The sequence below is a fragment of the Colobus angolensis genome, unplaced genomic scaffold (genome assembly GCF_000951035.1).
Source record: "Colobus angolensis palliatus isolate OR3802 unplaced genomic scaffold, Cang.pa_1.0 Scaffold7, whole genome shotgun sequence".
Taxonomy (NCBI): domain Eukaryota; kingdom Metazoa; phylum Chordata; class Mammalia; order Primates; family Cercopithecidae; genus Colobus; species Colobus angolensis.
The window spans coordinates 13,516,321-13,532,238 of record NW_012120709.1 but is presented as its reverse complement, the minus strand read 5'-3'; positions in this window follow the sequence as shown (position 1 = coordinate 13,532,238).

The following is a 15,918-nucleotide window of genomic DNA, read 5'->3' as shown; positions in this document are numbered from 1 at the left end:
TGAAAAGTTGACCTTCAAAGAGTTAATAGGGCTCTCTCAGTCAATCTGCAGATGCGGAGTCGAGGGTTATACTAACAGAGGCAGCGTAGAATGCTGGGGAACCACTAATATATAAAAAAGAGATATGTGAGTTATAATCCTGCTCTGTCACTTATTGACCCTGTGACCTTCGATAGTTACTTAGCTCTTGTGAATCTTTCCACAAATAAAAAGTAAAATTGGAATTTTCTATTTTATGTAATTTCTATTCGGATTAAATGAGACAAGGTAGATAAAGAGCCTGGAGGATAATAGAGGATTCATAAATGTTAGTGGCTATAATTCTTACTATCAAACTCTTAGCATTATATTCTCTGTGATTACATTTTCAAGATTCTGAAATCTGTGTGTTATAGTCCAATTTATTTCTCTTTGGGCTTGGCTTCAATAAGAAGTATTGTCCTTCACAGAGGAAAGAGTGTCTTCTGACTCACACCACTACAGCATCACTTTGAATTACTTTTCGTGATAGGATAATTTGTTCAGACACATTCTCACTTTCTCCTGATTTTATTTATGTTCAGTGGTGAGCATTTACAAGACCACTGGCTCTGGATATAATATACTCCAGCTCAAATAAAGAAATGTGTATTGCTACACAGGAATTGAAACCCTGGTCATGACCTTACAGCATTGAGCAGAGCCAAATTGTCACAACAGATATAGGTACGTCTGGTATATCCTAGAAGAATGCCTCCCAGCTTGAAGGTGATCCACATGCTTTCAACATCTTGGGATAGTTCCTTTTCCTCTGTCTCCCCATAGGCAAAACAAACTCACTTTCCCTATTGATATATAATCTTTATTGATCGATTGGGGAGGACATCTCCTTTAAGACAGTACCTGATACGTAGCCACAGACACTCAAGCCTGGAGGAGACTTCACCAGCCCTTCAGTGCCAACTGCCCCTACAACAATTTGGAAACCACTTGTGGGGAGCTTGTGGTATGTCTTCACTTTTCTGCCAGGTTGAACTAAAGAAATATAAGCATCCCCTTGCCATAAGAATGTTTTCCACTGTCACCTAACACAGCATTTCTTAGCAACCTCTCTGTGTTCCTGGTGAGGTCTTCACATTATCAACCTATTTGTATCCTTTCTTTGACCTTCAAATGTCTCAAAAGAGTAAACATTCTGCCTGTTCCCTCCTTATCCCATTTGCTCTCTGTCTCCTGTCTCCACCATAATTCTGAAGTTGCTTCTTGAGGGCTATCGTTTTAGTCATCTGTCACTGGTCTAACAGATTACCTTTCCTCAATCCCATCTTTCTTCCTGGCTCATCTGACACTCTCCATCACTCTTCTCTTCCTGAAACTGCTTCCTTAATTTCTAATATTTTATACTACTCAGATTCTCCTTCTACTTGTCAGATTATTCATCTGTCTACTGGGCTGATTTTTCCCTCTTCGCCCACCTTAAAAATGTAGGCATTCCCAAAAGGCCTATTCTTATCTGTATTCTTTTATCTTCCTGCCCACTATTTTCTCGCTCTTCTCACTTATTTACCATGGCTTCAAATATCACCTTCTTCCAGATGGTTCTCAAATCTTTATCCAGAGCTTAACTCTCTCCCAGTCTCCTGTTGTCTCTACTCAGTGGCCTGCTGAGCATTTTCACCTGTAGATCTGTTGGTACCTCAAAAGCAATATCTATAAATCTCAATTTATCATTCATATCAGAGGTTTTCAAACTATGGTTTCCAGGTCCCTAAGGTTCATGAAAATGTCTTAAATGCCAAATGAGATTGGGACTGATGGTTGTGAAAATGAGGGCTCTAAGTGCTTCTACTAACTGGGGCACTCTTTTTTTTTTTTTTTTTTAATATGTGGGACTTCTAAGTGAGATTTAATTTTTAATCAAGAATTGTAATGCTAAAGAAATGTTTGGAAACCACTGAGCTACCCCAGTTTGTCCTAAACTATTTCATTCTACTATAGAGTTTTTAATTTTTGCTAGGAATCATAAAATCAAATTCCTACAGGGGCCAGGTGTGAAATGGAAATAAGGAAAATGGCCTGAGTCCATGGCAAAAGAAAGTAGTGGGGATTGCGGTATGTTGAAGATAACATACTACTTCTAAAAGCCTTCAAATTTAAAAAAAAAAAAAAAGAAAGAAAAGCTAACTCAGTGTATGGGCTATAAATCCACATCTGCAAGTTTCATCTTCTGGAGTTACGAATTTACATTTGGGTAGCAATAGTATCCTAATTACCCAGGCTGGATATCTCAGATGGATTTCCCTCCCTCCTCTTTCTTCCCTGACCCATAAGTTATCTGTGACCAAAGCCTATTGCTTCTTTTCTCCTAATGGTTTCCTTGTTTATCCTTTCTATGCTATTACTGATCCTGTTTTATATTCTTTGTAGATTGTCAATGGACTTTTCCCTTGCTCCTTCCTCTGAGCTTTTCTGCCTACACTGCTCAGAATGTGTTCACGTTGTCTATGGTGAGAAGACAATGTCCTCAGTTTGGCTTTCAAGGATATCCACCGTTCTTATCTTTGAAATGCCTTATCTTTGCATTTACACAGAACCTAATTGTAATCATCTCATGATATTTACCATCTTCTATATTTTATGACTGGTAGTCATTTGTATCCATGTGTCACTTTTGTTACTAGATACCAGATTAGTACTAGATTATAAAATCCTAATGTTTCATTTTAATCCACACTTTTTAGGACCTACCATGTCTAATAGGTATGGTTCCAGGTGCTTTGGATATAGACTTTGTCCTCAAAGTGGTCACAGGTGAGTCATAAAGACAGTAGTGCAAACAAATAATTACCACATTGAGTAGTGAAGGCTTATAATAAAGATATGTACAAAATGATGCTATGGGAATACAGAAAGGGAAGCAATTAATTCTGAACAGATTATAAAGTGGGTGAAGTGTCAGGAAAGGTGACATTTGTGTTGAACCATGAAGGATGAGTAGAGATTCACCAGGATGTATGAAAAGGAACACAATTATAGGCATTCCAGATGGTGGAAAGATTTTGGAAATAATGTTTTATAAGGAATGTGGAAGGAATTGGGACTGTTTGTCTTGAAGAACAGATAACATATTTGAAGAGGAAGTAGATTCTTCCCTAGGTAACAGCAGAACCAATATGTGGAATTTATAGAGAGAAATTTTAAATTTAATACAATAAAGGTCTTTCCCTGATTAAAGACTCTCAGCTTGGACATGTGTTGGTTCAGTAGTGAACTCTTTGTCATTAATTCTTAGAGGCTGAACAAACATCATAATCTATAGAAGAAGGATTTCAAAATGGAAATCTTAACCCTACAATACTTTTAAAATACTTGTACAGGTGTTTCTATATCAGCCAATGTGACTATTTCAGCCAAGTTAAATAGAACATTCATTATTAGGCTCATTAAACCTGCTGGTTCTATCCATATTGCTCAACACAGAGTACTCAATAAATGTTGAATTGAAATCAAGCGGATAAATAAACTGTGATCAATAGACTGGTTTCTACATAGGAGCTTTGAGAATATAGTCAGTTGCTTTTCTTTTCTTTTCTTTTTTTTTTTTTTTTTTTTTTTGAGGCAGAGTCTCACTCTGTCGCCCAGGTTGGAGTGCTGTGGCGCGATCTCGGCTCACTGCAAGCTCTGCCTCCCGGGTTCATGCCATTCTCCTGCCTCAGCCTCCCAAGTATAGCTGGGACTACAGGCGCCCGCCACCGCGCCCGGCTAATTTTTTGTATTTTTAGTAGAGGTGGGGTTTCACCGTGTTAGCCAGGATGGTCTCGATCTCCTGACCTTGTGATCCGCCCACCTCAGCCTCCCAAAGTGCCGGGATTACAAGCGTGAGCCACCGCGCCCGGCCTGCTTTTCTTTTAAAAACTCTTTGCAGGAAATTGGGAAATGCATACCTTTATCTCCTGCGGATGAGAATATAAATTGGTGTAACTTTTTGCAGGGAAATTTAGCTTTACCTATAAATAGCATCAGTACATTTATATATTTGATGTAGTAATTCTATGTGCAGCAGTTTCTTCTAGGGCAATTATAGATTGTAAACATTTTACCTACAAAGATGTTCATCATGCAAGTGCTAAAAATAAGAAGAATAGGATATAAATCTAAATGTCTATCAATTTGTAATTGGTTAAATAAAATATGGTACATCTGCCCAATGAAATAACATTCAGCCACTAAAAATGACATTATAAAAGGACACTTCACAACATGGGCAACATGTGCATAACAAATTGTTAACTTTCAAACGCAAGTTTCCTAAGTACTATAATTCTATTTTTATCCTATAATATGTTTTGATTTCTGAGTTGTGTGATTATGGAAGGTTTTATTTTTTCCACTTATTTGTAGTAAACATTTCCTGCAATGAATATAGAATACTTTGTAGTAATTTAAAACGGTAGTTGCTGGGCACCGTGGTTCACGCCTGGAATCCCAGCACTTTGGGAGGCTGAGGCGTGTGGATCACCTGAGGTCAGGAGTCTAAGACCAGCCTGGCCAACATAGTGAAACCCTGTCTCTACTAAAAATACAAAAATTAGCTGGGCCTGGTGGCAGGCACCTGTAATCCCAGCTGCTCAGGAGGCTGAGGCAGGAGAATCACTTGAACCCAGGAAGTGGAGGTTGCAGTGAGCTGAGATCACGCCACTGTACTCCAGCCTGGGTGACAGTGCAGAACTCCGTCTCGAGGGGGTGGGGGGGTGGGGGAAGTAGTTAAAAAACAAAAACAAAACCTGTCTTGCATGGCTGTTCCTACTCCCTTGAGGGTAGAGCCACCACATACTCAATATGGGGCCAGAAAGAGGTAAAACCCAGCACTAGGCCAAGCTGGAAGAACAGAGTCCTGAAGGTGATTTCAGTCTTTATGGCCAGGAAGACATACCCTCTGTTTAGTAAAAGTGCTACCTTCCTTCTCTGGACTGTGCTGGCCACAAATCATAAAACAAATTTTCCTTGTATTCTTTTTTTTCACCCCCCCCACCCCCCTGACTGAATGACTCACTTCATTTACACTTCCTAAAGGCTGTCTGTACTTTTCCTCTTTTACCTCCGCCCCTTTACTCAGGGACTGACTGTCTCACTGCATCCAGCAAACTGGATGGTGCCAGATGATTCCTGAGATGTGTCGATAATGGCGGTGGATGCTGTTGTGGAGTTAAATATAGAGAAGAATTCATGGACTTCCTGGGGTTGGGCCATTGGCTCCTGCTGCTTTTGCTACCAAAATGAGCCTACTGGCTTTCATACCTTTGCCACCTGCCCTTTCATGGAAGTAAGCAGGGAGAAGTGGCTCATGTTGGAACAACCACATGGTGTAAGGAGTTGAGCTACCTCAATCTAGACCTCGATTTGCCTCCATGGCAAGGTGACTAAAAGATATAGAGAGGTCTGGACTAGCCAAGATGGCTTCATTCTTTTTCTGGTGACTGGGGCTTGGATGAGATGACTTTCCTGTGCAGAGTTTATGAAATTTCATGGCAATTATTCTCTTTTCTCCCTTACTTGAAGCAAAGATTACACTCAATATAAACTACTCTATTCTAACCTTAACACTATATTTAGGGAAAAGTAGTTTTTCTGTATCTCCCCTACCCAAAGTGAGAAATTCTCAATTGTAGGATCATGACCATTTTATATTTTTACCAAAATGTGAACCATATAATGGACATGTTGGAGTAGCAGCAGCAAGGAAGCTTGAAATTTAAGGGAAATATGCTATTTAGCAATAGTTCCTACATTTATTCAACAAACACTTATTCAGGTATTTTCAGGCCGTGGGCACACAAAGAAGATGAAGTCATAATTTCTGCCCATAAGTAGAGAAAATGAAATTTTCCTGATAGTTCCAGATTAATACAACTTATGTTAAGTGCAAGGACAGAGGCATGCACACGGGTTGGAGCAGTATGAAGAGGGACTTCTAGGATCCTGGCACTGGGAGTGAGGGTGAGGTCTGGGGATGAGTTTAAAGCATGAAAGGAGATAGGCAAAAACAAAGGGGGTGGGAAGACGAACAAAGACATGGAGGTGTAAAAGTGCATCCTGTGCCTGGAGAATTAGCGTATGATGTGATGAAGGCTTTGATAGGGAAATAAGAATGTGGAGTTGGGCGTAACAGGCCTTGGAGGACTTCCTGTGCCATATTAGTGAGTCTGGACTGTATCCTGTAGGCAGTGAGGCACCATTAAGGAGCTTTAAGTAGGAAAGCTACATACCATATTTGGAAAGGTCATTTTGCTGGAAATGGAACTGAGTGGGAACAAACTGGAGTATGGGGCCAGCCAGGAAGTGGATGTTACAGCTCATGGAAGAGAAGTAAAACTTAAATCAAGACACAGGTGGTTAGTGGACAAGAGGGTACGATTTTATCACCTAGATTTTTCTCCAAAATTTAGGAGATAAAATTAACAGGATTTGGGGATTAATTAGACTTGTGTGGGTGAAAGCACAAAGATATAGTGGAATCAAAGAAAAGACCAGGAAATCAGGCAACCTGAGCTCTGCGTGATGAAAGTCACATGCTTCCTTGGGTTCATGTTACCATGAACAGTTCTTTCATGGTCCAAGTCACAGGCATCAGTCCATTTGGCTCAGCATTAAGACAGATTGGTGGTTGAAAGCAATTTTCTATTAACAGAATATGAGAAAATTATTTTAATTTGATTTTCTTTTTTTAGAGAGTTGAGAGAAAATAAAAAGAAGGAAAAGAATCCCTAGGCTTTTATGAAAAGAGACACATTTTAAAACATTTTTTTAGAATTGAATCACAATCTCCTTGGTAGAAAAGCATTAGGGATTAATGGCCTGTATCAGTTTTATCATTGGATATGAAGAATTAAATGTTGGCAAGCAAAATATCTGTTACAAAAGGAGTAATTTGAATGCCTAAATAGGTAAAACCCAAGGTAGTTAATTAGCCTAAGTGCTGCTGGGGAAGGCTCTCCTTTGGAATATTGCCAGAACAGATGATTAAGGATTTAGAAAAATTAATTTTGTATCCAGAGAAAGGTGAAAGACACCCAGTGATTCATTCAGTAGCTGCTAAGGACATTTTGGCATCTGAGCTGTAAAACACAATGTTGTCCTTGTGTGAATTATGTTTCCCTAATGGTTCCTTGGTGGAAGCTACTAGGCCCAGGGCTCGCCTTTTCTTCCATGTGTTCTCTCAGGGGTGGAGGGATGTTGGGGGTTGATTATGGATAAAAAAGAAAAGATTAGGAAATATGTACCCATTTTGGGGGCCCCTTTGAAGGGAGACAGTCCTTTTCTCCTTAGTGGTGCTTTATATCACAGTGTACTCACATTCCTGATATCTACCTGTCTTTGTTTAAGCTGCCTGACTATAGCATCAGTGAAACCACTATGGCTCTTTTCAGCTGAATATTAGTGTTGATGGAAGAATACATAGGAGTATGCAGTTAATAAACCCTGTACATAGCATAATGGATGAGGTTTTGTGAGTGAGGCCAACTGGAGACAAGATGAGCCTGGAATTGCCTGGGTATCAGATATAGTCTATTTACCTCTCCAGATGTGCTCTGTCCCTCAAGAGGCTGACCTGTGTAGACTGCATAAGAGGACTCCTTTATCCTCAGCTTCCAGTTAGGTTTCTCCAATGGGAAGCCCTAGCACGAGATCAGAAGGAGGGAGGGAGGCTGGGGCATTTATTACCCCAATTTTGTCAATGTAAGTCTTCTCAGATTAGCTGCATTCCTGATCCAAAGCTTACAGCTCCTTGAAGGTGACCTTCTCTGTACTATATCCAGGCCTAAGGGCAGTAACTAGCTCTTTAGCCCCTGGACCCTGTACTTTCTCTTGTGGTTTCCTACAACAGTGGTTCTTGAGTGTTAAAACCACTTAATTCAGTGGGTCAGGGGGTGAAGCCTGAGAATTTGTACTCCTAACAAGTGACGCTGATGCTGATCTGGGAACTGCACTTATGTCTTCATTAACTCATTCTTTTTTATTTTGAGACGAAGTCTCACTCTGTCACCAAGGCTAGAGTGCAGTGGCATGGTCTTGGCTCACTGCAACCTCTGCCTCCCAGGTTCAAGTGATTCTCCTGCCTCAGCCTCCTGAGTAGCTGGCACTCCTCAGTGCCACCACACCTGGCTAATTTTTGTATTTTTAGTAGAGACGGGGTTTCACTGTGTTGGCCAGGCTGGTCTTGAACTCCTGATCTCATGATCTGCCCGCCTCGGCCTCCCAAAGTGCTGGGATTACAGGCTTGAGCCACCGTGCCTGGCAACTCATTCTTGAATTACTCTAATTTGAGTGTTTCATCTGTTTCCTAATAGGATCCTGATGGAACAGGCCTCAATTCTTGGGCTTGATACAGTCCCCTTCAGGGACTATCAGATGGTCCAGGAGGGAGGAGGGCCAGTAGAAATGAGCACGAAAGGAAGTGAGTGAAAGATTATCTGCATCAACTCTGAAGGAGTTTGGAGGAAATGAGATATCACAGAGAAGGGCTGGGAATGGTGATAGCTGCCATGGAATAGTGTGATTACCTCTCAATGAATGTCAGGGAGTCAAGTTTCCAAGGATGAAGGGATCTGACCAGATTAGTCCTTATATTTATCCACACTGAGGTTTTTAAAATTTTTTATTAATACTTTTAACTTTTTATATGTACATAGTAGGTATATTTATTTATGGGGTACATGAGATATTTTGACACAGTCATACAATGCATAATAATCACATCTGAGTAAATGGAGTATCTACTGCCTTAAGCATGTATCCTTTCTTTGTATTACAAATATTCTAATTATATTCTTTTAGTTATTTTTAAGTGTACAGTAAATTGTTGTTGACTCTAATCACCCTGTTGTGCTATCAAATACTAGATCATATTCATTCTATCTAACCATATTTCTATACCCATTAACCATTGCCTCTTTTCTCTCCCCCGTCCCCAACTACCCTTCTCATCTACTGGTAATCATCCTTCTACTCTCTGTCTCCTAGTTCACTTTTTTTTTATTATTATTATTTAAATTTTTAGCTCTTACAAATGAGTGAGAACATGCAAAGTTTTCTTTTCTCTATTTTCTGGAATAGTTTGAGTAGAATAGGTATTAGTTCTTCTATAAATGTTTGGTAAAATGCAGCAGTGAAGCCATTGTTTCCTGGGCTTTTCTTTGCTGGAGACTTTTTAACTACAACTTTAATCTCATTACTTGTTATTGGTCTACTCTGGTTTTGGATTTTCTCATGGTTCAATCTTGATAGGTTGTATGTGACTAAGAATTTTTCCATTTTTTCTAGATTTTCCAATTTATTGGCATATAGTTGCTCATAGTGGTTTCTAATGATCTTTTGAATTTCTGCAGTGCCAGTTGTAACGTCTCTTTCATCTTTGATTTTATTTATTTAGATCTTTCTCGCTCTCTCTTTTTTTTTTAGGTTGGCCAAACATTTGCCAATTATGCTTATCTTCTTGAAAGAACAACTTTTAGTTTCATTGAGCTATTGTAATTTTTTTTTTTTTTAGTTTCAATTTCATTTATTTCTGCTTTTACCTTTATTATTTCTTTTTTTCTACTAATCTTGTGTTTGGTTTGCTTTGCTTTTCTATTTGTTTAAGATGAATCATTAGGTTGTTTATTTGAAGTTTTTCTACTTTTTTGATATAAGCACTTATTGCTATAAATTTCCCTCTTAAGGCTGCTTTTGTTGTTTCCCATGGGTTTTGGTATGTTGTTTTTCTATCTTTATTTGTTTCCTTTTTTTTTTTTTCAATTTTCTTTTTAATTTCTTCAGTGGCACAGTAGTCATTTGGGAGTATATTGTTTAATTTCCATGTTTTGATTTATTTTCCAAAGTTCCTCTTCTTATTAATTTCTAGTTTTATTCCATTGTGATCAGAAAAGATATTTGACATAATTTCAATTTTTTTGAACTTTTTAAAGACTTGTTTAATGGTCTACCACATGATCTACCTTTAAGAATAATCTATGTGCTGAGGAGAAATATATGTATTCTACAGCCATTGGATAAAATGTTCTGTAAATATCTATTAGGTTCATTTGGTCTGTAGTGCAGAATAAGTCTGATGTTTCTTTGTTGATTTTCTGTCTGTATAATCTGTTCAATGCTGAAAGTGGAGTATTGAAGTCTCCAGCTACTATTGTATTGGGGCCTATCTCTCTTAGCTCTAATAATATTTGCTTTACACATATGGGTGCTCCAGTGTTGAGTGCATATATGTTTACAATTGTTATATCCTCTTGCTGAATTGACCCTTTAATCATTATATAATGACTTTGTTTCTTTTTAGTTTTTGTCTTGAAATCTGTTTTGTCTGATATAAGCTTACCTACTCCTGTTCTTTTTTATTTGGTTTCCATTTGCATGGATTATCTTTTTCAATCCCTTTATTTTCAGTCTAATGTGTGCCATTATAGGTAATGTGTTTCTTATAGGCAACAGATCACTAGGTCTTGTGTGTGTGTGTCTGTGTGTGTGTGTGTGTGTGTATGTGTGTATGTGTGTGTTTAATCCATTCAACCACTCTATATTTTTTTATTGCAGAGTTTATTTATATTCAATATTATTATTGATAAGTAAGGACTTACTCCTGACATTTTATTATTTTTTCTAATTATTTGGTGACCTTTTATTCTTCCTCCCTCTCTCCCTCCCTCGCTCCTTTCCTTCCCTTTCCCTTTCCCCCTTCCTTCCTTCCTTCCTTCCTTCCTTCCTTCCTTCCTTCCTTCCTTCCTTCCTTCCTTCCTTCCTTCCATTTTCCTCTTTGTGAAAGTGATTTTCTCTGGTGGTACATTTTAATTTCTAGCTTTTTATTTTTTGTGTATCTGTTGTAGGTTTTTTGATATGAGGTTATCATGAGATGGCAAATAACATCTTATAACCCATTATTTCAAACTAATAATAGCACTGAAAAATCAAATAATTTAATAAACAAGCAAAAGGAGAACTAATAAAAACTCTACACTTTAACTTCATCCCCACTTTTTAACTTTCTGTCATTTCTATTTATATCTTATAATACTATTTATGTCTTGAAAAGTTGTTACAGTTATTATTTTTTATTGGTTAATTGTTAGTCTTTCTACTCAAGACATGAGTAGTTCACATACCACAATTACACTGTTATAATACTGGGTGTTTTTATGTGTACTTACTATTACCAGTGATTGCACCTTCAGATGATTGCTTAGTGCTCATTAACCTCCTTTTCTTTCAGACTGAAGATCCCCTTTTAGCATTTTATGTAGCACAAGTCTGGTGTTGATGAAATCGCTCACCTTTTGTTTGGGAAAAGTTTTTATTTCTCTTTCATGTTTGAAGGGTATTTTCACTGGATTGGATATGCTATTCTAGAATAAAAGATTTTTCCTTCACTGCTTTAACTATGTCATACCACTCCCTCCTGGCCTGTAGGAGGCCACATTTGCTGCCAGATGTACAGGAGATTCATTGTATGTTATTTGTTTCTTTTCTCTTGTTGCTTTTAGTATCCTTTCTTTATCCTTTACCTTTGGAAGTTTGATTATTAAATGTCTTCAGGTAGTCTTATTTGGGTTAACTGTCCTTGGTGTCCTATAACTTTCTTGTACTTGAATCTTGATATCTTTCTCTAGATTTGGAAGTTTAAAAAACTTATTATCACTTTGAATAAAGTTTTTTATCCCAATTTTTTTCTACTTCCTCTTTAAGGCCAATAACTCTTAGATTTGCCCTTTTGAGGCTATTTTCTAAACCTTGTGGGCATGCTTCATTCTTTTTTTTATTATTTTTTTCTCCTCTGTGTATTTTTAAATAGGCTCACTAATTCTTCTGCTTGATCAATTATGCTATTGACTCAGATGCATTCTTCAGTATGTCAGTTGAATTTTTCAGCTCAAGAATTTCTGCTTGATTTTTTAAAATTATTTCAATCTCTTTGTTAAATTTATGATACGATTCTGAATTCCTTCTCTGTGTTATTTTGAATGTCTTTGAGCTTCCTCAAAACAGATACTTTGAATTCCCTGTCTGAAATGTCATGTATCATTGTCACTCTGGGATCGGTCGCAGGTGCCTTGTTTAGTTCATTTGGGGAGACTGTTTTCCTAGATGTTCTTGATGTTTGCGGATGTTTGTTATTGTCTGGGCATTGATGAGTTAGGCATTTGTTGTAATATTTACAGTCTGGGCTTGTTTGTAGTCATTCTTTTTGGGAAGGCTCTCCTAGTAGTCAAAGGGTATTGAGTGCTGTGATCTAACTCTTTGGTCACTGGAGCTGTATATATGCATTAGTGGGCACCCTGAGCCCAGGAACACTGTGACTCTTGCAGATTCATAAAGGCCTTGCCTTAGTGATCTTGGGTAAGATCAGGATGAATTCCTGGATTATCAGGCAGAAGCTCTTGTTCTTTTCCATAACCTTCACCCAAACAAGTGGAGTGCGTATCTCTATGCTCAGCTGCCTGGAACTGGGGGAAGAGTGACACAAGCATCCCAGAGGCCACTGCCACTGGGGCTCTGCTGGGTCAGACCTGAAGCCAGAACAGCAGTGGTCCTACCATAGGCATGTGGCTACCCCTGCCTGATTAACAGTGATGTTCACTTAAGGCCCAAAGACTCTTCAGTCGGCAGATGGGAAATCCAGCCAGGCTTGCGCCCTTCCCTTCAGGGTGGTAAGCTCCCCCTGGCCCAGGGAAGGTCTAGAAATGCCATCCAGGAGCCAGGGCCTGGAGTCAGAGACCTTAGGAATCTAAGTAGTGCTCTATTCTACCATGGCTGAACTGGCACCCAAGCTACATGACAAAGTCCTCCCCGTTCTTCGTGCTTTTCTCAAGCAGGAGCCTCTTCTATGGCCACCACTGCCTCAGGCCTGCAGCAAATACTGCCTGGCTACCTCTGAGATTCACTCAACGCCCACGGGCTCTTCAGACAGCATGTGATAAGTGCTTCCAGGCCTAGGTCTCTCCCTTCAGGGCAGTGGGTTCTACTCTGACATAGGGTGGGTCCAGAGATGCTGCCCAGGAGCCAAGACCTGGAACTGGAGGCCCTAGGAGCCTCTTTGGTGCTCTGTTCCACTGTGACTGAGCTGGTACCCAAGCTACAAGACTGAGTACCTTTTACTCTTCTCTCTCTTTTTCTCAAGGAGGAGTCTCTCCTTCTGGCAACCACAGCTGGGAATGTGCTGGGTTATAGCCGAAGCCAGGACATACTGGGTCTCACCCAAGGCCAACAGCAAGTACTGCCTGGGTACTGCTTATGATTATTCAAGTCTTAAGGGTTCTTTAGTCAGCAGGTTATGGATCATGCCAGGACTTCATCTTAAGGCAGTGGGTCCCCTTCTGTCCCAGGTTGTGTCTAGAAATGTCATCAGGAGCTAGGGTCTGGAATGGGTGCCTTAGTACTCTGGCGGGTGCCTTATCCTGCTGTGGCTGAGTTGGTATCCAAGTTTCAATACAAAGTCCTCTTTATTCTCCTACTCTTCTTCAAGCAGAAGGAAGGAGTCTCTCCTGGTGCTGTGAGCTGCCCTGCCTGGGGCACTCCCTATGCTCCCCTGGCTGGTGTTTCACTAAGTTGCATGCACCCCAAGTCCACTGGCTCTGAACCCACCACAGCACCAGGACTTGCCCAGGAATTGCAGTTTTTGTGGCTTAGACTGCCTTTGAAATTTATTTAGAACCCCAGATCACTTTAGCCCACAATGATGGGCAAAGCTGGAACTCAGGTTCTGACCACTGGAAGGGCAATTTCCATCTAGCTAGGTCGGGTCTAAATGCTCCTTCCATTGGTGCTGGCTGAATTCTGCTCTGTGTTCCTTTTCACTGTGACATTTCAGCTCTGAGTTCCAATGCAAAGTTCCACAATCACTGCTCTCTTCATCCCCCAAGCACACAGATTCCCTCACACTGCATGGTGCCGCTGGGGAATCAGGGAGGGTTGCATTGGCAATTCAGGACTGTCTTTTCTACCCTCTCCAGTGCCTCTTCCCTTGCTATAATGTTAAAATCAGGTACTGTAATCACTCACCTGGTGTTTGGTTCTATGAAGGTGCTTTTTTTGTGCAGATAGTTGTTCGATTTGGTGTCCTTCCTATGGGGAATGATTGCCAGAGAGTTCTATTTGGCTATCTTATTTCACTTTCTTTAAAAAAAAAAACAAAAAACAACGAACAAACAAACAAAAAACAACCTTGAGGTTTGTTAGAACTTGTAAGAAACTACATTCTGTAACTGATATAAAAGTATGAACATATTGTTGACCTTTGGAAGCTCCGGGAAATACTGTGTTTATATCTATTAGGCATTTCAGCAAATCATCTAAATTTGCTGAATCTAATGGTGGTTGGAGTGAGGCACCTGTTACTGAAGATGAGTCTCTTAGATTGTTGAAGAACAGTTATTTATTTGGTCCTTGTGTAAAAGAGAGGAGTACAGAAGTGACAGGAGGGGGAGAGAGCCCTTACTGTCTCTCCTTTTTCCTTTTTTTTTGTCACCTCTCCTCTGTCCCTCCTTTCCTCAATCTCCTCTCTCTTCCCATAAACCCAAATACTGTCTAATAAACTCAACATGTTAAAGAGTACAAGTGTCAGTTTATTTTGTAATTATGTAAAAAAGGGGGGCAGTGTACACTTTTTGGCTCAGGAATGTAGTGTTCTTAGTTACGCACTTTTTCAGCAAGTGCTTCTCTGCGTTATTTTGAATGTCTTTGAGCTTCCTCAAAACAGATACTTTGAATTCCCTGTCTGAAATGTCATGTATCATTGTCACTCTGGGATTGGTCACAGGTGCCTTGTTTAGTTCATTTGGAGAGACTGTTTTCCTAGATGTTCTTGATGTTTGTTATTTTTTTTCTCTTAAATTTAGAGTACTAAACAGTCTTCTGCTACTAAACCCAAATGTACACATGGTCATGCTTGTTACATATTTACTCTACGAAAATATTGAAAAGTACCTTAGGAAGTGAACTCATGCTTGTAACTGCTAACTGTAAAAGTAGACATAACATGTACCTATTCAAAGTTCTCATGTATTCAGGGTAATCCTTCTAAACAAATGCAGTTAAAAATGATACTAGTACGTCAACAGGACAATAGGTCTTTGAGTTCAAAAAAAACTACATCAGCATGGTGGTGTCAGTGTTCAGTTCAGAAACATGTTTCCTGTGGCTCTAAATGTCAATTAGTATGATGCAGGAATTGGTGACACAAATGAGGGCTATAAATGTCAACATCATTAATTATCTCTAGTTGTTAATTAGACAGTGGATGCATCACTAGAAAAACTCAGAATGTCCTAAATTTATTAAGTGAATGTTAAATAAACTTTCATGTCCCCGTTTTGATTCAGTAATGGAATTGCCAATGAAAAAACAATAGTACATATGAACAGCAGTTTTATTATTTTATTCTTTTTGGATTCAATTGATTTTTTTGGTTAAGTATCTATTTCCTTTACCCCAAAGCATTCTAATTTACTTTCAGGAAATAGCGTCATGTCATCCTTATTGGGGACAATTTAATGGGAATGTTAAGCATGTACATTGACCTTCTTAGCTAAGGGGCAGGCGTTTGACAAAGCCAATTAGTTGCTTCCTTCCTGAAATCTGCATCTTGGTAGCAATACATTCATTCTGGCAGTGACTTGACCAATTGTTTCTGCTGTAAGACTCCGTAGTTTCTGGTTTTGTTATTACCCACTTCTAAGCATATTTATCCATTCTTACTGTTAATGTTTCTTTTTTATTATTATTATTATACTTTAAGTTCTAGGGTACATGTGCATAACGTGCAGGTTTGTTACATATGTATACTTGTGCCATGTTGGTGATGTTGGTGTGCTGCACCCATCAACTCGTCAGCACCCATCAATTCGTCATTTATATCAGGTATAACTCCCAATGCAATCCCTCCCCCCTCCCCCC